Source organism: Cebus imitator, unplaced genomic scaffold (assembly GCF_001604975.1).
Source record: "Cebus imitator isolate Cc_AM_T3 unplaced genomic scaffold, Cebus_imitator-1.0 Scaffold5, whole genome shotgun sequence".
Taxonomy (NCBI): Eukaryota; Metazoa; Chordata; class Mammalia; order Primates; family Cebidae; genus Cebus; species Cebus imitator.
The window spans coordinates 1,237,772-1,260,740 of NW_016107320.1; the positions used below are offsets into that span (position 1 = coordinate 1,237,772).

At 33.7% G+C, this 22,969-nt stretch overlaps 1 protein-coding gene and 1 non-coding gene across 2 annotated transcripts in view; both read left to right on the plus strand.

The window, feature by feature from the left end:
• Positions 1-22,969, plus strand: part of SGCZ (sarcoglycan zeta) — a 1,190,199-nt gene that overhangs the window by 748,495 nt on the left and 418,735 nt on the right. The gene's annotated exons all lie outside the window — the stretch shown is intronic.
• LOC119472514 lies at positions 4,429-4,533 on the plus strand. Its single transcript, XR_005201662.1, has one exon. It is a non-coding gene; the product is annotated as a U6 spliceosomal RNA (small nuclear RNA).

The window sequence follows — 22,969 nt, forward strand, 5'->3', positions numbered from 1 at the left end:
AATCAGTACTTGTACCACACTCAAGAAAAGTTAGTGTGATTTGGAGCAGATAGAGACTAGAATATACAAAATAACTTTTTTGTTTTTCTTCTTGAGTCTTGTACCACTTGAAGGAGGAAATAATTGGGCCTTATTTAGAGTTGCAGATTTGGGTATACCCTGAAATGAACAGGAAACAGTATAAAATGAAAGCAATTCACCAATTTTAGTAATTTAGTAATTACTAAAGTAAACATTTACTGCTTTCCTTTCAGGTTTAAGTATTATGGTAGGCATTGTGCGGTAATTAATTTATTGACCATCTTCTCTCAGGTAATACACAAAGAAACATAATTTTTAAAGAAGTATAGTATTGTTTTCAGCTTACACCAATCCTTATCCACTATCACAATTCATTTAATCAGATTATTTCAGTGATAAGTACATTTTGAAGTTAATGGAATATTTAAAAGGTTGTAATGATGTAACTGCTGATGTAGTATACAAAACACATTTGATTCATATTATTGAACACAATTTCACCAAAATCCTTATCTATAAAACAAATATTTTAACACATCTATTATTCTCTTGCTTTATGTAAGTTTATATCTATCATTTATGTCTATCAAAGTACGTTTCTAGTTTTTTATTGTCAATCATAAATGACAGTATTAATTTTTACAAACATTAATGATGAGCCATATTCACTCATAACTATTTATATCTAAGTCATCTTAGATTTATTGAACAATTTCTGAGTAACTCATGGCTAGCATTTTATTATCCTATGATGATAAAGGATTTTACAGTATCCAGGCTTCAGACATATTTTTGAAAACTCATTTCTTTATGGGACAAAATTTAAATCAGTTGTAATACATGAACTGCTCAAATATATTCTCCAGAATGAGCTATTAAAATGAAATACCAAAGTGGTTCCCCAAGACACCAATTTATAGCCTATATGTGCAGTGCAGAGTTACTGGACCAAAGCACAGTGTTAACAATGAAAATTTTATTTCTTGTAGTCTTTTTCCTTAGATGTTTCTTACTCCCAGTAACATAAAAATATGTATTACAAACAAAGAAAAATTGACACACATAGAAGTAAATATAAAGTATATTCATAATATTCATATTGATATCAGCTTTCCTTTTTCTATTAAAGGATATAAGAAATTTGTGTTATTCAGGATTTTGTAACTTCTTGTTCTTTGGAAAGTACATAAATTCTTCAGAGCCTCAAGAGTTATGTTTAGTGCATTATTCAAATAGTGTCTAACCACTAGTTAGATAGCTTAGCACTCAAATTGCCGTAGGAATCTCTGTAGACTCACCTCAATTGAACAGTCCTGATAAATTACAGAAGTGGGTAGTACACTGAGAGATCCCTGATGTACGATGTTTTGCCAGCAGAGTATCTTATGTGTTGATCTACTGCAGTGTGTGTGTGTGTGTGTGTGTGTGTGTGTGTTTACATTGTGGTATGTGTCTTGGGGTATGGCCATTAGGAATTTGGAGGAGTTAGGACTGTGCCTGCTTTATAAGACATGTACCAAACATGGTCAAAAGTAACTAAACCAAGTAAACAAATTAGACATTAATTAAATTTAATACTGGGCTGGAAAGAAGTGTTCAAGGTCAAGAAAAATGAAGAAACATAATGAAATAATTGAAATGTTTAAATTGATTAGTAGAATGAGACAGAAATAATTTTCAAAGTTTTTAATTTTTGATGAATATCGGTATGTAAAACTAAGAATTACATGTCTGTCAGTTGATTAAAAACACTACTTAAAATTTTAGCTACTGAAATAGCAATACATGATCTAATTCTACTTTTCTGTCTCAAGAATGACTTGATAAAATGATTTTTGTAATGATAAATTCTAACCTTACAAGCTTACATAAGAACCTGAATTGTCAGAAGTATGATGTTTTTAGTGATATGTTGGTATTTCTGTTATGTATGTCAAAGTCAACCATTCATTTGTTTCCTGAGCTGTTCTCAAGATTACAAATTGACTTTTAATGTACACTCAAATAAATGATTGGTTGGGTGATCAAGTCAATACCTTATTTCTATAAATTTTAATATATGAAAATAATATTTTATACTCATAAGTGAAACAGAGAGACATGAGAGAGGAAGAACAATTAAGAATAAGGGGATAAGAATCAGACCTCGTTTTGCAGTATATTTCCTACATTATCCATTTTTGAATGCTTTGAAACACTTACCATACTCAAAAAAATTGGTATTTCTTAGGCAGAAAGTGGAATTTAAAGGAAGTCCATATTTCTATATTACAATAACTTATACTATAATGCACAGAAGACATAGGTGAGTAAGATGCAGCAGAAAGGTTGGTAATCAAGCTGAGTGTGATTCTGAGAGTCAATCTAATATTATCTTACACAATTATTGTATCATTGTAACGTTTGACATATCTGTTGAAATAAAAGATATCTGTTGAAATAAAACATATCTGCAGGAGAGTTTTGTGTGAGCTCCTGACACCTGCTGCATGGTGTTAGGTGAGAGGTTAGTCAATGTGATTAGGCCAGATGTGTTTACTAAGTGAGGAAAGTTAGATTCGAAACCTCTCATAGAGACTGGGAGATACAGGAGCTAAATTGTATAAGATTTATATTTGCTATATATTTAATAATATATATTAAAGTCTTAAATATGCCAGTTACAAGTCTTTTTTTTCTAGTTCGCAATACTTAGTTTTCACCACATCCTTGTTTTTAGTACGTATGTTTTGTGTATTTTAAAATTATGTTAAAAAAGGCCATCTCTTTTTTTCCACCTTCCCCTTTATTGCCATTTACATCCACACATCTACACGCACATGCACTCACACATATTGCCCAAAATTAATTTAGATGTACAAATGGGTTCTTTGAAGCCAAAAAGCCAATCTATTTAGTAAAAGTGTCATGCCCATTTGAATTATATTTATAATCTTTTTATGAAGAAAACTTTCTTAATTTCTTGAAGATATTATTTTGTATCCGTTTTAAAATTTTGTGGCCATCGAAAGAAATATGTCAAATCATAGACACAGTGAATATGATAAGTGGTAGTTTAAAATGTTTAATTTTTACAAGTCGTTGTTCCCATTCTAATTTTTGAATGCAACCACACCCTCTACCAAACAGCCTTGTTAAACTAATTCACTCATAATAAAATTCTTAAGTGACCGGAGAATTCCACAGGAATTTATATTGCCCTTTTATGTTTAATAAAATTAAGAGCCTGAAAACGCTGATGTGTTCTATAAAATTGAATTACTTTACATTCAGTTCCACTGGTTTGCAGTGTTTTACCTTTATATCAAAAATATATAAGAGATTGGTTGACGATTTTTTTTTTTTTTTAGATATTGCTGCTGAATCCATGGAGAAAAAAAGGGTAAATTTCCACAACTAATGTTTTGTTAAATGTCAAAAATTACAAGAGATGGTGTTAAAGAGGTGGAGAAAATGTTATTTAAGACTATTGCAAAAGAGGTAAAGATTATCACAATAGAGGAGAAAGATTGAATTCAATTCTGCTGAAACAAAAGGCAGGAGAATTTGCATCAGCTAGGGAAATCCGCATGCTTTTAGGAGAGAGGTTGGTCAATGTGATTAGGCCATTGTGTTTGCTAATTGAAGTTTAGGAAAGTTAGGTTCCTAACCCCTCACAGAGACTGAAAAAAGATTGGTGTGTTATCTTTCTAGAGGATTACATTTCAGTGGGTTAACTCCCAGACCCTGGAGAGTCATTTCCCTGTTGTAAAACTGGCCAGAGGCTAGCGGGTGATTTACATTTCAAAGAGGCGATTGCACCTTTACTTAGGTGAGTAATCTTAGAAAGTACAAATGAAGCCCCTAGCATCAGAAGGAAGTCTGTTTAAATTTTGGTCTAGCTGGAGGAAATTTAAGGCCACTGGAGTCTCCTGCTCGTAAGCAATAGATGAAAACAGTTTATTTTAAACATGGCCATGAGACACAGAATTTCAAACTTTTATCCATAATACAACATAGGATTATTATCAAGCCATCAATCTTGGGCTTCTAATAATATGACAAATAATGTGTTTTGGTTTGTTTTATTAATACCATCAGTAAACTAGTGAGATAGTAGGGAACAACGAGGTTGCGATTTGGATAGGACCAGAAGTAAGAAAGGGGAATCTAGCGTTCAGAACTCTTTTCATGTCAGGAAATTTACTATTCTGGAGAAAGCCAAGGAAAGTCTGAGCTGCACATTTGAGAGCCTTGGGGACTTAGGGAGAGAAAAGTTGTTTTTTAAAGCTTCTCAAAAGTGGGGTTCCTGGTTAACCACTGAGGTTGCCTGGAAACCCAAAATACTGTGTACTGGAAGAAAAGATAAAACAGAATTAAGCTTGTCATAACACTTAACTACAGTGTAGGAACTCCAGTCCTTAAGATGCTCACTTCAGTTGCACATGTGCTAAAACTGGAATAAGACAGACAAGACTAGCAGGCCCCCTGTCCGAAGCTGACACGTAGGTCTGTGACACATTTTTATTTTTTAAAAGTAGTATTAAGGTATGAATATCTTGACATTATATTAAGTATTAGGAGTTTTCAGACTACTAATTCCCTCAGGCACCTGGCCAAAGAAATTTCTCTCTGGGGTAAGATAAAATCAGCTGGGGATTCAGCAATATTATAGGTTTAAACCATTCTCAAGCAATTTTTTACCCCTTAGAAACATAATTGAAATAAATTATCACTAAACAGAAGAGCAATGGTTTGAAGTCATAAGCATTTCAAGACTCAAACTCTTGGAATCTGGAAGAAACAGAATAGTATAAATCAGCATATCTAGGTGACAAACCAAATAATCATAAAGGAAGAGAGGTAACCTTATAGTATCTATATTGTATAGAGTGTTATACTTTGCCATATATCATCTGTCTCATATTCCTTATAGCTTACAATTGTTATTGTTTTTTAAAATCAACATACTTGCAAGTATTTTAACAAGACATGATTCAGGATGGTTTCATATTCTTATTTAGAGGACATATAAGAAGAAAGCTTTTACAATTACTTTAGGAAATGACGAGGTAGAATATATCTGACCCAACAGAAGCCAAGTGTTAAAGGACCTCCAGATTTTATCTAATATACCATGGTCATACTGTCCTAAAAGAGAGAACAGTTTGGATAACCAATCAAAGGCAAATGATTCCATCATGGGTCCATATATCCTGGAGGAATCAAAGATGAGGCATATGAATCTGGGTTCAGTGACTCAGAGTCACTTCTAGCATGAACATGTCACAGCTCTGAGTGTGATATTTAGGTGACACACATATTTCACACGACATAGTCCCAAACTGCAAGAAACTGCTTCATCTCATGCTCTACTAAATATTAGTCTGTTCCAATGTTCAGGCTTCTGTTAGGTTCAACGATAGAAGTATGCTGATACTGTTGACTTTGCATGATTTTCACCTTAATGATTAACTTTAAAACTTAATCATTCACAGTCCAGGTGCAGTGGCTCACGCCTGTAATCCCAGCATTTTGGGAGGCTGAGGTGGGAAAATGGGTTGAGCCTAGGCGTTCAAGACCAGCATGGGCAACACTGTGAGACCCCCATCTCTACAAAAAAATCAAAGAATTAGCTGAGCACTGGGAGGCATGTCTGTGGTCTCAGCTAATTGGAAGACTGAGGGGTAGCATTGCCTGATCCCAGGAGGTTGAGGCTGCAGTGAGCTGTGATGGTGCCACTGCACTTCAGCCTGGGTGGCAGAACGAGATCATGGCACACGCACACACACACACCCCCCTAATTACTCACAAGAAGTACAGTTAAGCCTAAGTTCTCTATGAGTCACTTCTAACATAATATGTACAAGTAATGTTTGATCTTTATTATTTAGGGAATATATTACTTAGGAGACAGACAGCAACAAGATAGCAAAATACAATGCTTAAACACGGTACTTTATTTCTCTCTTGAGTAACAGTGTGTAGTGGAAGGACCCAGGGCGGGTGGGAGGCTGTGTTTCATGCCTTCTCCCAGACATCCATATTTAGTGGTTCTTACTACCATGCATGCTCAACACATGGTCTCTGTATCTGGTTCCACAGGAGCTACAACAATGCAATTTTCTAGGCAACTTCAAGGGGGAAAGGAAGTATAGGCAAGTTTAATCTTTAAAATTGTAACCAAAAAGTAGTGGGGCTATATAATTTATTGTCCAAACCAGAACAACTTTGAGGGAAAGGAGAGTGCTAAACATACTTTTTGAGATATTTATTAATTAGCTGACAAGCTATTTTTTATTTTATCAGTAGATATAAAAATTGTTCTAGAGAAAATATAAAATAGTTAAATAGCTTATGTTCATGTTCCTGCTTCCATAGAAAGGAAAGTGTTGGCAGTATTGCAAGTGTCTAGAGACAGGTGAGAAAGGAGAAACCATTTATGTCACCCAACATCTTTCAGATATAAGCTTCCATTACAGTGAGAATCTTTCTTGCTGTGTCCTCACACATGTCTCATACATTATGAGAGGAAATCAAGGGAGAATCTGGAAGCATAGAACCCGTCAGGGCCTACTTTAATGCCACCATTAATAATATGGTTAAAAATGAAAAATTCGGCCAGATGCAGTGGCTCACGCCTGGAATCCCAGCACTTTGGAAGGCTGAGGCGAGCAGATCATGAGGCCAGTAGTTCAAAACTGCTGTAGTTCAGACTGGCCAACATGGTGAAAGCCCATCTCTATTAAAAAATACAAAATTTAGCTGGGCATGGTGGCTTGTGCCTATAATCCCAGCTACTTGGGAGGCTGAGATAGGAGAACTGCTTGAACTGGGACCCAGGAGGCAGAGGTTGCAGTGAGCCAAGATCACTGGGCTACAGAGCAATACTCGATCTGGAAAAAAAAAAAAAAAAAAAAGATAGGATTACTGATAGGAAATGTAGTTTTTAGTTGGATAATCTTGTATCCCACAAAATCTCAAGGAGGGATTCTGAAAGAACAAGGAGGTGAGAGAAAATTTTGCATAAATTATTAGCCTCTGTCTCAGTGCCTTCCATGACTTTCCTGCTTTCTTGCTTTAAATAATTATTTTTAGTCATTTAAAGACATAAACAGAAACAAAATACTTACACAGTGTGAGCAAAAGAATATTATTTCAGAATATGACTCAATATCAATCTGTTGCTGTTACTGATGTTTTTTAAATTATATATATAATAATTTCACTGTACAGCATTTAATATATGTTATTATACTATGAAGCAACAGAAATATCACCAAGCAATGCATTTAATCTGGAGCTAAATGATCTCTCTGGTTCATTACCAACAATTTTCTGTAGTTGTTTTATCTTAATCATATTAATGAATGACAGAAACCTTTTAGATATAAATATGAGCACAATATTTTTAAATAGATTCAAAAGTAATTATTTGGCTTAAATATTAAATATAATATTCCCATTTTTCAGAATAAATTAGCTAAAAGAAGTATATTTCTTAAAACCATGACCAAAACCAAACATATAATATAATTTATCTTTTTCCATACCAGGACACTCCCATTGTACTGTAACATTTGTGTAAATGTGTGAAATTAAAAAAAAAAAAACAAACAGGAAACTGCTAACCAAGATAGCAATGAAATGTTTTAAAAATTACAGCTATGCAAATTTCTAAATTTAGAGATTTATTTGTAAGCCTTTAAATATATAACAAAACATAAAAAAAATATTTAAAACAATGGTGTATGACTTGCTGTGGTCGCTGTTTCATAGTCACTAACTTGCATAGTTTGTACTTAGCTCTCATCATACCATTTCTCTTTGATATATTCATGAAAGTTGATTATGCAGAGCCATATTAATAGCAAATTATAATAGAAATAGAAATTTAATATATAGAATTACATATCCATATCTAAATTTCATTGAGTTGTATAGCTAGTTTCATAATCCTAATAGCTATATTGTATGACCAGTTTACATATATGTGTAACTTACTGTAATTATTAAGCTGTCTCAATCTTTAGGGAAAATTTAGGCATAATAAAGTGACATGTGATCTCTAATAATATGGCATATTTTCCATTGTTCTTCTATAGTCATTAAGGAGTAGAAACTGCAAAATGCTGGGTTTTCATGGGTTAGATACTAAGTGGAGAGAACAAAATTATCCTTAATCCATTTAGTCAGCAATCAGAACCTATATGTTAGTGTGATACATAAAGGAGTAAACAGGAATTTATTAAAAGGTCACATATATAATCAAAGCAACCTTATTCTCAGACTAAAACTGAAAAGAAAGTAACTGTCAGATTTATGCTGCATATATTAATATATACATAGTATTATATATATGTTAATTTACCTTAATTGAAACCCATTATTCTTAGTTATACAATTAAGCAAGACTTACCCATTTGTAGGTCAGGATCAAATGTGATCATTCACATAGTACAGTATACATTCATTGAATTTCCTCATCCACGTAACTTACATTGTCAAAAGTGAATAAATTAGTATCGAAATCAAGTGCTTTTTTTCTTTTTTTGGTTTTGTTTTGTTTCTGAGACATGGTCTCACTATGTTGCCTAGCCTGGAATGCAGGAGTGCATTCACAGCTCACCCTAGCCTCGACTTCCCGGACTCAAGCAATCCTCTCGCCTCAGCTTCCTGAGTAGCTGGGACCACAGGCATGTACCACTATGACCAGCTATTTTTTTCAAATTTTTTATAGAGATGGAATCTCACTGTATTGCTCAGGCTGGTCACAAACTCCCAGGCTCAAGACATCCTCCTGCTTATGCCTCCGAAATTGTTGGGATTACAGGCATGAATCATTGCACCAGGCCTCAATTCCCATTTGTTCCACAATTGCCTTCCACCAAAATTGTCACTCTTACTTAAAATAAGATTTTCTTTTAAAGCATGTGTTTTGAAATATGGAAATCTGATCTGCCTCAGACATACTCAGTCCATCTATTTAGGGAAGCCTGGACTTCAAGAGTATTAAAAGATGCACAGATGATTTCAATATTTAACTGTGGGTAAGAGATAGAGTCTGTGGAAATGAGAGAGAAATTGCATTGTATATCAGGGCAATCTAGAGAAACAGAAGCAATAGGATATGTGTGTGTGTGTGTGTAAAGATATATGGTGTAATAATTGGCTCATGTGTTTATGGAGTTATGGAGCCTGAAAAGTCCCCATTATTTGTGCTCTGCAAACTGGAGACCCAGGGAAGAAGTGTTGTGAATTCCAGCCTAAGTCTGAAGGCCTGAGAATTAGAAGTGACAATGGTATAAAGGCGTTGTCCAAGGGCAGGAGACAATCAATATCTCCCCACGTACAGTCAAGCAGAGAGAAATAATTCTACCTTTCTCTGCATTTTTGTTCTATTCAGGCCCTCAACAGGTTGTGTGATCCCCACTCGGATTGGGGAAAGCCTTCTGCTTTACTTATTCCATAGATGCTAATATCTTCCAGAAACGTTCTCACAGAAACACCCAGAAATAATGTTTAACCACTATCTGGGCATCCTGCAACCCGGTCAAGTTGAAACATGAAATTAACTACCACACTCATCTTAATCAAGCAACAAAAGACTTTCAAAAATGCTATAATTGTTAATAGATAAGCCAGGAAATTTATTTTGTTTCTGAGAACAAAAAGGGAGATTAAAGGAGGAAAAATCAGGCACCATTATAAAGATAAAGGTGAAGTGAGAAAAGTATTTTACCCACAACTTTGAATCCCAAAGTTTGAGTGAATTCTCCAAAACACTGGAAATGCTATTTGCTTGAGAAATTATGTATGTTTTCTATAAAAGGTAGAACGTGTTACACAGGTTTATGAAGTCTTGAGAGGCAGAGATGAATCTGTCATTTGCACATATGAACACAGCTGAAGGTGGTTACCCTGGACATTCAAGGAGGGGAAATTAGATATTAGATCCAGGGATGGATGCTCCCTGAGCTAGTAAGTCAGGCCCTGCATCACTCAGGGGAAACCTATGTTGATTTATGAAGCTCTTTCTTTGTCTAGTTCCTACTTTAAATTTAAGATGCTCATTTAGTCCTCCGGAAATAGTGTTTCTGTCTCTTTAACCCAGGGATTTCTCCAAGCTCCATCTGGGTTCTTCTGTCAATGGTATAGTCCAGTACGTATCCCCAGGGAGAAATCAGGGGCTACTGTAGATCGTACATTGTTTGTTTCTCTTCTCAACTGCAGAAAAACAGTCCTTAGTTGCCAATTGTCCAATGTTTGAAAATGATTGTTTCATACAGTTTGTCTAGTTTTCTAGTTGTTTATAGAGGAATCACTTGTTATCCTGATTAGAGACGGAACCTCTCATCTACCAAACTTTTTACTTTAAAAGTTTTCAATTTTTAAAATTTTAATTTTGTCACAGAATAGTAATTCATTCTCTTAGTATAAAATTCCACTAGGTAACATGTAATTAAAAAAAACTCCCTCCCACTTTCACTCCCAGAGGCAAGTGATGTTATAAAATCCTTGTGTCTTCTAAAGTTATAATATGCATCTTCAAAATAAAACACAGTAAACTCAGCCATAATGAAATACTGTAATGGGGACTAAAGGAATTCAATAGCACAAAATATTTGGTCTAATTTATTGTGAGGTTGAAAAAAATTATTTTTGTTGAACTATTGTCACAAAAAGCACAAAATCAATGACTGTGAAACTTATAGCATGCACTACTGATTGGTGAATTGAATAGCCCCCATTGATTGTGAAGCAGCGATTTGTACGACCCCTCCCCATCTCATTACTTCTAAGTCATGTATAAAAGTCTTCTTTGTTCTGTAACTTTTCTGACACTCGTGATTGGAATATTAATTTTTTTTCAAACTGGCTAATGTAAAAGGCCATCCTGCCCTGTGTTTAAATAGCATTTCCCTGATTACCAAAATTAAGCATCACATATTAATTCTCTATTCATGTTTTCATATTGTGTATAATGTCTATATTATTTGTCCATTATTTAACTGGGTTATTTGTATTATCATTTATATATTCTGGATATTAACACTTAGCTGTTTATATGTTGGCTATATTAACATTTTTTCTAGTTTGTATAAAATTCTAGTTTATTTAAAATTCTAATAATGAGTGACAGAAAGGTTATAGAACAAAGGAGACCCTTATACATAACTTATAAATAATGGCATGAGGAGGGGTCATAGAAATCCCAGCCTCACAATCAATGGAGGTTACTCAATTCACTAATCAGTAATGCATGCTATAAATTTCACAGTCATTAATTTTGTGCTTTTTGTGACAGTAATAGTTCAATAAAAATAATTTTTATTAATCTCACAGTAAATTTGCCCAAACATTTTGTGTCTTCTAGTTTTCTGGAAGTCTTTCTGTTTTCCTGAGAGCATCTATTGATAAACATAGGCTGTGAATATAAAAGTTGTCAAATGTTCACAGCTTAAGAAAATGTGGCACATGTACACCATGCAATACTACGCAGCCATAAAAAATGATGAGCTTGTGTCCTTCAGAGGGACATGGATGAATCTGGAAACCATCATTCTCAGGAAACTGACACAAGAACAGAAAATCAGACACCACATGGTATCACTCATAGGCGGGCGTTGAACAATTAGAACATGTGAACACAGGGAGGGGAGCATCACACACTGCAGTCAACTGGCAGGGACTAGGGGAGGGACAATGGGGGGTGGGGAGGGTGGGGAGGGGTAACATGGGGAGAAATAACAGATATAGATGACGGGAGGAGGAAGGCAGCAAACCACCTTGCCATGTATGTACCTGTGCAACAATCCTGCATGATCTATACGTGTACCCCAGAACCTAAAGTACAATTAAAAAAAAAGTTATCAAATGTTCAAGATAACTTTATTCATTAACTTTTTGTGAGATTTTTATGTAAAGAATAATATTCTTTTTAAAACTTTACCATATTCTTTATTGTCTTTATAATGACATTATTGTCATTACAAAGAATGACATGTTTTTATGCTGAAATGTCTTTAATATTCAAGAATTTTATTTCTGGGTGTTACGTGGAATAAGTATAACTTGTTTTTTTAAAGGTAAGAATTTCAAGCCCTAAGCTCTGTTACTGAAAAAGTCAGCATGATAAGAATTATTAAATACAAACATTGAATAAATTTCCAAATTGAGTATATTGTGTGGCATTATAAGCATAACTAAATCATGAAACTGGATTTAAGTAATGTTGGTGTGTAGCAAAGAATAAACATTGAAATAATAGAGAAATTTGGGAAACTTCAAACTTTGGAGGGAGATAAGGTGGATTTGGCAAAGGAGGATGAGAAGAATTCTCTAGGGAGGCTAGAGAATAAATAAGAGAATGTGGTGTCCTGAAGAAAATAGAAAAAATATTTGAAGGAGCAGTGATTGTAGATGTCAAAGGAGTAGATTGTAGGTGCTGTTGCTAAGCGTAATCTAGCAGAATACATTATACTTGACCTTGTGTACTTTATTTATACATAAGTATATGGCCAATGTATAAATAGTTACCTATATTAGTCACCTTGAAAACTGTTTCAGTGTGGGAAGTAGAAGAAAATAAGCCTGAATAAAGCAAGTTTAAAAGAGAATGGGATTAGAGTAATTGAAGACGAGCGATTAGAAATAAATAGCTATAAAAGGAGAATGGCTGGCCAGATATGGTGGCTCATGCCTGTAATGCCAGTACTTTGGGAGTCCCAAGCAGGTGGATCACTTGAGGTCAGGAATTCGATACCAGCCTGACCAAAATGGTGAAACTCCATCACTACTAAAATTAAAAATTAGCCGGATGTGGTGGTGCATGCCTGTAATCCCAGCTACTTGGGAGGCTCAAGCAGGAGAATTCCTTGACTCTATGAGGCGTAGGTTGCAGTGAGTCAAGATGGCACCATTGTACTCCAGGGGCAAAACTCTGTCTGGTAAAAAAACAAACAAACAAAAAAACGAAGGCAAGAGAAATGGGGTTCTGGAGGTAGGCAAACTGGGGTAAAGAAAGCTGTTAGTTAAAAAAAAAAAAACATTAAATGAAATAACTCCATTTTGTTGTTTTTTGATGTGAAGGACTTAGCGGAGAAATTAAATTGCAGAAGCAGCAGCAAGAAGATTGCTGGAATGATAACTGTAAATAGATAACAAGAGTGATGGTTGTCAACTTGATTGGATTGAGGGATGCAAAGTACTATTCCTGGGTATGTCTGTGAGGGTGTCCTAAAAGGAGGTTAGCGTTGTGTCAGTGAACTGGGAGACCCAGAACTACCCTCAATCTGGGCAGGAACCATCTAATCAGCTGTCAATGTGGCGAGAATAAAGACTGGCTGAGTCTTCTGGCCTCCATCTTTCTCCTGTATTGGATGCTTCCTGCCCTTGAACATTAGACTCCAAGTCTTCATATTTTGAACGTTTGAACCTACACCAGTGGATTACCAGGGGCTCTCAGGCCTTTGGTTGCAGACTGAAGGTGCACTGTTGGCTTTCCTACTTTTGAGATTTTGGGACTTGGAAATGCTCCACAGCTTGCTGATGGCCTATCGTGGGACTTTACCTTGTGGTTGTGTGATCTGATACTCCCTAATAAACTCTCTTTTATATGTACATCTATCCTTTTAGTCCTGTCCCTCTAGAGAACCCTAATACAACAGGAGACAGGACCTAGTCACAATTAGAGGAGTCGACATTAGTTAGACGCAGACAGTTCATCCATACGAAAAGGAGAGATAACAGAATGTAGGTATAGATGTGTGAAGGTGAGCAGATGTAGCAACCATAGATTTTGATTACTACTTTTTTACAAATGAAGTAGAAAATAAACTCATCAACAAGAGTGAAAATAGGAAGGAGAGAAAATAAGAACTGTTACTCTAAAAAAGCATGAGAGTGAATGGAGCAGGGAATATTAATTTTTCTAGGAAATATGAAGACATGAGCTTTGCAATCATGAATTTAAGGTGAAACAAAAAAATAGATACTTAATTATATTTTAAATTTGTTTCATTTATTTAAAAATCTGAGCATAATATCCATAAGTTTTAGTATTATACAGAAGTGTTTCACTGTCCTAAGAATCCTCTGTGCTTCACCTACTCATCCCTTTATCCCCCATAACACCTGTCAACTACTGATTTTTTTTTTTTAACTGTCTCCATAGTTTTGCCTTTTCTGGAATTTCATGTAGTTGGAATCATACAGTATATAGCATTTTCTGATTGGCTTCATTCAGTTAAAAACATGCATTTGAGATTCCTTCACGTATTTTTATGTCTTGGTAGGTAAATTGTTTTTAATACTGACTAACATGTCATTTTCCGGATGTATTACCATTTATCCATTTACTTAATGAGGGACATCTTGGTTGCTTCCAAGCTTGGCAATTATGAATAAAGCTGCTGTGAACATTGTTGTGCAGGCTTTTATGAGGACCTGTTTTTAACTTCATTGGGTAAATACCAAGGGGCATGATTGCTAGATTATATGATAAGATTATGCTTATTTTTGTTTTAAAAAAAAGCTGCCAAACTGTCTTCCAAAGTGATGTAACATTTTCATTCCTGCAATGAATGAGGGTGCACGTGGTCCCATATCCTCAGAATTTGGTGCTATCTGCCCTTCATATTCAAGAGGTTCCATCTTCATAATTAATATGCACTTATTGTTAAAGTGAAAATCTTCAATTTATCCCCAGCATCATTTCTTAAACCATCTTGAGTGAGTTCCTTAAAGTCTAAAATTCCCCAAAAAATAAAAGTTAACTATCTATTGAGAGCTGAAATTTGCAGAGCAAAAGACCAATATCAAATTGGTTATGGTATTAAAACTAAGCTGGAAAATTCTTAAATCTAAAGAAGAGGTATGATGTTTCAGACATATTTCCTACATTTCCTTCTCTTTTACATGTGTAAACTTAAGATAGTCTGGAGTAGCATATTCTTAGAAAAATCAGAGCACTTCAAAAAATTGTTCTTCACATGTATCCCAGAACCTAAAATGCAATAAAATAAATAAATGGGGAGAAAAAAAAGTTGTTGTTTATAACGTTTAGAAATGTAGACCTAATGTTTTCATGGTAATTAGACTAGAGTAGACTTAGCTAAACGGAGCCATTTATTAGCCTGTTTTATATATTGTTTTAGACAGATTTAGTAGATGATAAGCTACTGAAGGAGAATAAAATAGTGTAAAACTATTTTGAGGAGGTATCTAATAAAAATAAGATAATTGTGGCATTTCTACTGCCCACACTCAATTTAGAATACTAATAGGGTAATAAAAATCACTAGTATGTAAAACAACTCACAGTGACAAGAAGCATAAAAATATAGGTAGCAAATTTCAGTGAAGAATATTAACATTCATTAATGAGCTCATAAAATCAAATGCTTAAAGCCAAAGTACTTCAATGTCTCAAAGTTGGCTTTAAAGGGTTTTGTTGTTTTGCCAGCGGCCTTTGCCTTATTAATACAACAATATTAGGCCAGTGAAAAGTCATATGACTAATTTTATAAACATATTTTATAGAGTTAAATATTAATGTTTATAATTTATTACTGTAAATTAGTCACAAAAATGAAAAGAAAAAAAAGACTGAATTTGAACAGAAGGAAATATTAAGGGAAGTAGAATAAGTAGAGTTTACCTAAATCATAAATGAGATGAAAAATATTTGCAACCCATAGGAGATCCTCAGACATTTCCCTATGGGAACAAAATGGGTTTATAGTGTGGATAGCAAGTATGGTTACAGCCTGCTTTTGTACCCTTTGGAAAGCACAGTGAGGGGAATGCAATAATTTGGTTTAGAGTAGGTGGGTGTCTATCTCTTTCTGAAAGTGCATAAAGAAGTTGGGGGACTGATTCTCCAAGACAATGAAGCACAAAGCAAAAGTATGTATGCAGAAGTCAAACAGTACTGGATTTTAGTTTTTATTTGGTCATTTAACTGTACAAGACTCTGGCAGCTAACTTAACTTGTCACAACTTCCATCATCTCTTCTGAAAGTATGAATGTTAATAACTATCTCTCCAAGTTGTTATAAGGATTATTGTATTAGCATACATAGTAGGACTTGGGCAGAGTTTGAAATTAATCTTATTAAGCTCTGACTGACCATTAACCATAGATAAGTGACTGTTTTCTCAAGAGTTAGAGGGAGAAATTTTGCATAATAGTGGGCTTTTAAAAATTATTAGTTCACTTATGATAATAAGGTGTTATTTTAATTTTTATTATAATAAATCATATATACACTTACATATACATGTATATTATTCAGGGTTCTCCAGAGAACAAAATCAGTAAGACATATAGAAATATATAAGGAAGGATTTAGGATGGGAATCAGCTTATATTCATGATTATAGAGGCTCACAAGTCCAAGGTTCTGCTGTCTGTAAGCTGGAGAACCCATCCTCTCCATTTTGTTATATTGAGGCAGGCCCCAGTCAGTTGGATGGTGCCTACTGACACTGGTGAGAGAGGACCTCTTTTACCCCTGATTATTTACTATAGACTCAAATGCTAATATAAAAACACTTTCATAGAAACCCCCAGAAATGTGTTTTCCCAGCTGTCAGAGCATTCTTTAACCCAGTTAAGTTGACACTTAAACATAACCATCAGGCCATCACAGTGGCTCACACCTGTAATCCCAATAATTTGGGCAATAAGGTAGGAGATTTGGTTGAGGCTAGGAACTGAGATCAACCAGGACAACATAGTGAGACTGTGCCTTTAACAAAAATAGCTAGGCGTGGTGGTATACACCTGTAATGAGGTGATAGCTCAAGTCCAGGAGTTTGAGGTGACAGTGAGCTATGGTGACACCACTGCACTCCAGCCTGGGTAACACAGAGAGACCCTGTCTGAAAAAAAAGCAAAAATCTATCATAATATGTATATTCAACATTGTACCATTTGAACTAATGCTTGTTGTATATACATCACTGATCTGGAACTTGTCAAATAATTCATTAATTTAAAATTATTTCAGATTTATTTTATCCTCTAGCTGTTAGACCCTCATTAAAAGATTCTGAAAGAGTTGGATAGAAATTTGATTTTATCACCAATAATTTATAGCACAAAGTTGTCTTGTAAATAAAATCCAACGAGTAAAGACATAAAACAAGTTAAAATATTAGTTCTATTGTAAGCCAACAATGAAAATTTAATCTTAGTACATTTTGACATATGCATTTTCCACTGGAATGAAAATGAACCATGAATGGATATGGTAGTTGTTTCAATGACAACAGAAGGGAATTTTGTTAAAAACCTTTCTTATATTTAATAATGTTTGCTGCTACTTTTATATACAAATTGCAAAACATTTATATTTACAATTACTAGTTGCTTTAATTACATTCTGGTAGTAATGCCACAATTCTTTTATTATAAATAGGAAATCATATCACTTATCGAAGGTGATAATATTTAGTCATTGAAATATACATGGAATTACAAAACCAAATAAAACTATACATTTTCATTAGGCTCACTGAAATATTATTTTGCTTTTTCATATTACAATATGAAATATTAAACTTTTTAGTTTGTGTTATATTTAGAGCTGTATTAGAATCCAGTTGTATGGTATGAAATATTCCATTTCCTTAAACAACAAAATAACTCATTGGATAAGTCTACAGCATGAGCTAGATTGGAGAGGAAAAACTATGTATCTGAATACTTAATTCTTCTGGCATTGATACAGACATTTGACTGCTTCAGCTATAAAGACATCCAAAGAGTAGCTTTAATTACAGCAGATTTGACCTTTTCAAATTTATCTCACACATTTTGGAATGAGGCATTGTCAAGATTAAAGCTGTCTGTGACTATAAAAAAAAATCCAATATCTCTTTGGTGGCTAAAATCATTGGATATAACAAAAGGTTTTGTCAAGGACAAGTAATTGATTTTCAGTGTGAATCAAAATCTAACAGTGAATTTAAGTATTTTAGTTTCTGAATATAGTTTCAAAGTTCTTTGGAGGATAATTTCTGCGATATGTAATTTAGAAAAGTCTTCTTAAAAAATTTCAATGGACAGATATGTTTTAATTTTTATACAGGGCTAACTAGTATAATTTATCTTTGTTATTCTTGAAATTAATTCATAGAGCTCTCTGTAAAGTAAAACCATGACTAAACATTGAAGAATTATTATGATGGCTATTGTAAAATGTGCATCTGATACTAATCAAATAGGTTTAAGAACTAATTTCTAGCATCACTTTCTGTGTGAACACACAAGTTTTAGTGTATATGTTCATGTATAGGTGTGAGTGTTTCTGTAGATTTAAAAGTCCATAGACCAAAAATTCATCTTAATCATCTACATGGATTTTTAAGATTTTTAAAAATCATTCAGAAGTTTGGATGTTTGCATATGCAGGAGGTAGATTTGGTATGATAATGCAAATCAAAAGGATTTTCTTCTCTTTTTCGTGTGTTTAGCAGAGTTATCTTTAGTACATCAGTTTCAAGCCTAAAAATTGGTTTGTTTATTTAGATAATATTAAATTGTGTTGTTACAAGTCACTCTTCCCAGTTGCAGGAAGCCCTTCATCAATAGAAAGATTCTATTTCTTTCAACAAGGAACTCATTCTTTCCCCTGTAACTTTCCAGTCTCGTCCTCTCACAGAATGACTTACTCAAAATTTGGCAACTGAAAGTAGTACCAATGGTGGTTACTTAAAGGTATTATTTTTCACAGAAGCTTCTTTTACTTCCGTTGAAATATAATAAGATTTCAATTCATTCCTGAAGTTTCACCAGATGTTTTCACTAACACCTATGTAGTTGACAATGCTGGATCAAAATTGATACTATTTATTTTTTGGTAGAAACTTTTTTTTTTTTTTTTTTNTGAGACAAAGTCCCTCTCTGTTGCCCATGCTGGAGTGCAGTGGTACGATCTTGGCTCGCCACAATCTCCGCCTCCCAGGTTTAAGTGATTCTCCTGCCTCAGTCCCCTGAATAGCTGGGATTACAGGCATGCACCACTGCACCTGGCTAATTTTTTGCATTTTTAGTAGAGATGGGGTTTCACCATGTTAGCCAGGCTGGTCTTGAACTCCTGACCTCAGATAATCCACCCATCTCAACCTTCCAAAGTGCTAAGATTTGGATGTATAAGCCACTATGCCTGGCCCATTTGTCAATGTATTGAATTCATTTTTTTATGTTGTTGATACTTTCTTGCCTAATATTTATTCTAGGTTGATGATGAAAAATTAATGATATTTTAATGAAGTTATCTCATATGCATAATGTGATAACAAAATTAAAGAACTTTGGTTTAACCTGAATGCAACAGCATATGGAGGAGAAAGGTTATTTTAATTCTTAATTATCTTAGACATAAAAATGAAACTTGAAAATAGTTATAACTATTTTATCTTAGTAAAATATAACTTTATTTCTGTAATAAGACATAAAGAGAGTACTTCATAAACCGTTGTAATATATTTTAATAAGTATGGGAACAGGTGTGAATTTTATTATAGATTTCAGTTCTTTTAAATTACCTCTTTAATGTTCAGTGACCCAGTTAGTTATTTATTTTAACCGAGCATTTCTCCTAGGTATCATTCAGAATTAGTAAGATCCATGAAATGTAAAATACTATTTATATTTTACAAAGATCCTTTGATTACCACTTCACCATCAGTTAATACCAACTGGGTCTTGCAGTTCTTGAAAAAATGCATAAGAAGATGGGGATAACTTTTGTGGTTTAGCGTGAGAACTATTTGCTAAATTCTCTTTAGGGATTATTTAGCATTAATAATATCACATTTTTGTTTCTGCAATGAAATGAAACATTTTTATAAAGAGTTATTTATAGGTACAATGTTAATTTTTAAACTATTATACATACACAAACACATTTATATAGACTAAGGTTGGCATATATACAGGAGGAACATTTTAATAGTGATACATTCCTTCACCCAGTTAAATAGGGCAATATATGCTGCCCTTTGAGATCAGTAGAATGGAAGAGGATCATTTACAATATGTAGAAAGATTTATCATTGCATGCTAAAACATCAACATTGAGTTTTCTTATAATGTAATGATATCCTAGTATATGGTTGGGGTAATTATCATGTAACAAGTTTGGGCCATTATGTTAAAAGTGTCACAGTCTATGTGATAAAAGTAACTACAAAGTGAATATATAAATATCAAGCACTGAGTTCATCAACTCACCACTATTCAGATTCGAAGACTGTAGGTCTGTGAATGGTACTACAGAGGGGATGATTGAGTAAATACTACTTTAGCTTTCAATTCAGTTAAAACCATGAACAAGCAGCTTTATTAAATAAAAGGTAAGCCTTTAATTAATACCTTATTTATCTTAATTTATACCTTATTTATCTTTAAGGTATTAAACAAGATTCATATTTTTTATTATTTCAAAAATTAGTGAGAAAACTCACAATTTAAGCTGCACAAACCAACTAAAGGTCACTTATAAAATTACAATTTGAACTCTTAAAATTAATATAGTAAGACCTATGATCAAATGCTGAAAATGCTGAATCGCAGAAACTGGGAAGGCAAATTCCTTATTATTTGAGAAATGTGAGTTGGTGGGAAAAGTCTTAAAAATATGGGAGAAATAATAAAAAGTTTTTATTATTAATTAACTCCAGCAGAGGTGAGTAAATTACATATGGAATTCAGCTTATATTTGAAATATCTCAGATATCTCAGATGCTGATATGTTCATTTGTAATTATTACTTTGACATAAATATGGTATTCATTGGAACCCTTAGTAAAATGCCTAAGAGGTAAATTTATTCATTTATTTAGATTCATCATAATCAAAATTATTGGCAGGTATTTATTTGATGGTTAAATTAATACTGGGAGTGATTTGTTAAATTCAGTGCTGTTAAATGTGCACTGGAATTATTATTTTTATTTACTTAATAGAGTCTTCATAATGTTTAGTAAATATTAATTTGGGTTTCATATGTAAGTAGCTGATGTAACATTTGTGGTAAATTATTTTTCCAGGGAGTTGGTAAAATTATAAGTTATGTTGAATAATTTATTAGCAAAAGGAATCGTTATTTGAGGAAATTCGTATGGGAAACATAGTTTCCACTGAGAAACTCAGCCCTGAGACTATATCTTCTTGTATATGTCATCAAAATAATTAGTGTATAATATGTATCTATCTATCTATCTATCTGTCATCTATCTATTATTAGATTGGAATGGTATGTTTGGCTGTTGTCAGAAAAGTGGCATACATATTACAGGTGTTTAATGAGCATCTTTAATATTATTTTACTAATGCTATAAGTATGATTTATAAACGTATGCTAATTAGTGTATTTTTCAGCCCTGCAAATTATTCACTATATGTGATAAAGAATACACTAAATGAGTTGAACATAATAACATTCTGCAGTGATACAGATTATCTATATTTTGACCCGTTTAGTAGTTTTGACAAATAATATTAAATTCCCAAGCTTTACTCAATGTTATGTTTTTGAAGAAAGCAAAAATTACAACATACTTATTGAGTTTTTAAAGGGAAGCTTTAGGGAAAAAAAAAAAAAAGAAACCACTTTAATTAGATGTAATTAAAATATCTGGCTGAGAATGCTGTTTTCCCAAAGTATTCAAATAAATGAAAGCAGGTTTTTCTGAAGACACTCCTTTAGTTAACCTAGGGTTGTTTCTCTTACCGGTACTGATGAAGTGATTATTATGCCTTAGGTCAAGATCATTGCAGATCTAGTAAGCAAGTAAAATTGCCAACACCGCTATTGCTTCTTAGTGCCACTGCCTAAATACACAAAAGGACTGGCTATTTTGGTATCAATGGGGGCCTATGGCAAACCAATATTTTCTCAGAGCGCCAGTGACTTTCTTTTGAGCTCTTTCAAAGAGGGTAATTTCATACCTTTGGCACTTTTTATACATACCTTTATGTGTTCATCTCCCTTTTGCATCAGAATGGTTCTCAGTTTAATTACTGATTATCTCCAGCCATCATATATTTAATCTTTGTTATGTGCTCAGAAATACACTTGGAAAGAAAATAAAACAAATGTATCAAAATCATTTTCTAAAAGAGATTTTTTCAGACAATTCTCCAAGATAATTGGGGTTAAGAGTATTGGATCTGGAATTAGATAACTTTGATTCTTGCTGTGCTATTTTTTTTAAATGTGACTTTTGACAAATTTTGTAACATTTATAAGACTGTGTTTCTTTATTAAAATGCAATTAATAATAATATATACCTCTTAGACACAATTAAATTATATCTCTTAATTCTCACTACATATATTAAGTGCTACTATGTGCAACAAATTTACCAAGCACTGGAGATTATAAAAGAGTGAGAGGAAAACAAAGAACTCACCTTTTATGTGCAAAAAAAAAAGCAAAACTCAAAATAATTTTTCAATTTTCTCACACAACAACAATTAACATAGATTTCTGCGACCATATAAAGTGGTGGACACCAGTTGTCCTTCGATTCAATTCTGATGCTGTCTACCTGGAGACAGCATCAGGTCTCATAGATTAAGTGCTCAGTCTTCAAGATTGTCCTGCTTCAGACACTAGTCATTAGTTCAGACCTCCAGAACTTCTGACCAACCCAGCTTGAAGTTGGGGTTCCCATCAACCCTTCTTTGGGTTCGGATAATTTGCTGGAGTGGATCACAGAACTCAGAGAAACACATTTGCTGATTTATTATAAAGTATATTACAAAGGATATAGATAAAGAAATTCACAGGGTAAGGTAAATGGGCAGGGGCACAGAGCTTCCACGCCCTCTCTAGAAACCTCCATGTGTTCAGCTCTTCAGAAGCTCTCCTGAGATATTCATTCCGTTTTTTATAAGGGCTTTATTATTTTGACATGCTTGATTAAGCTATGAGCCATTGGCCATTAACT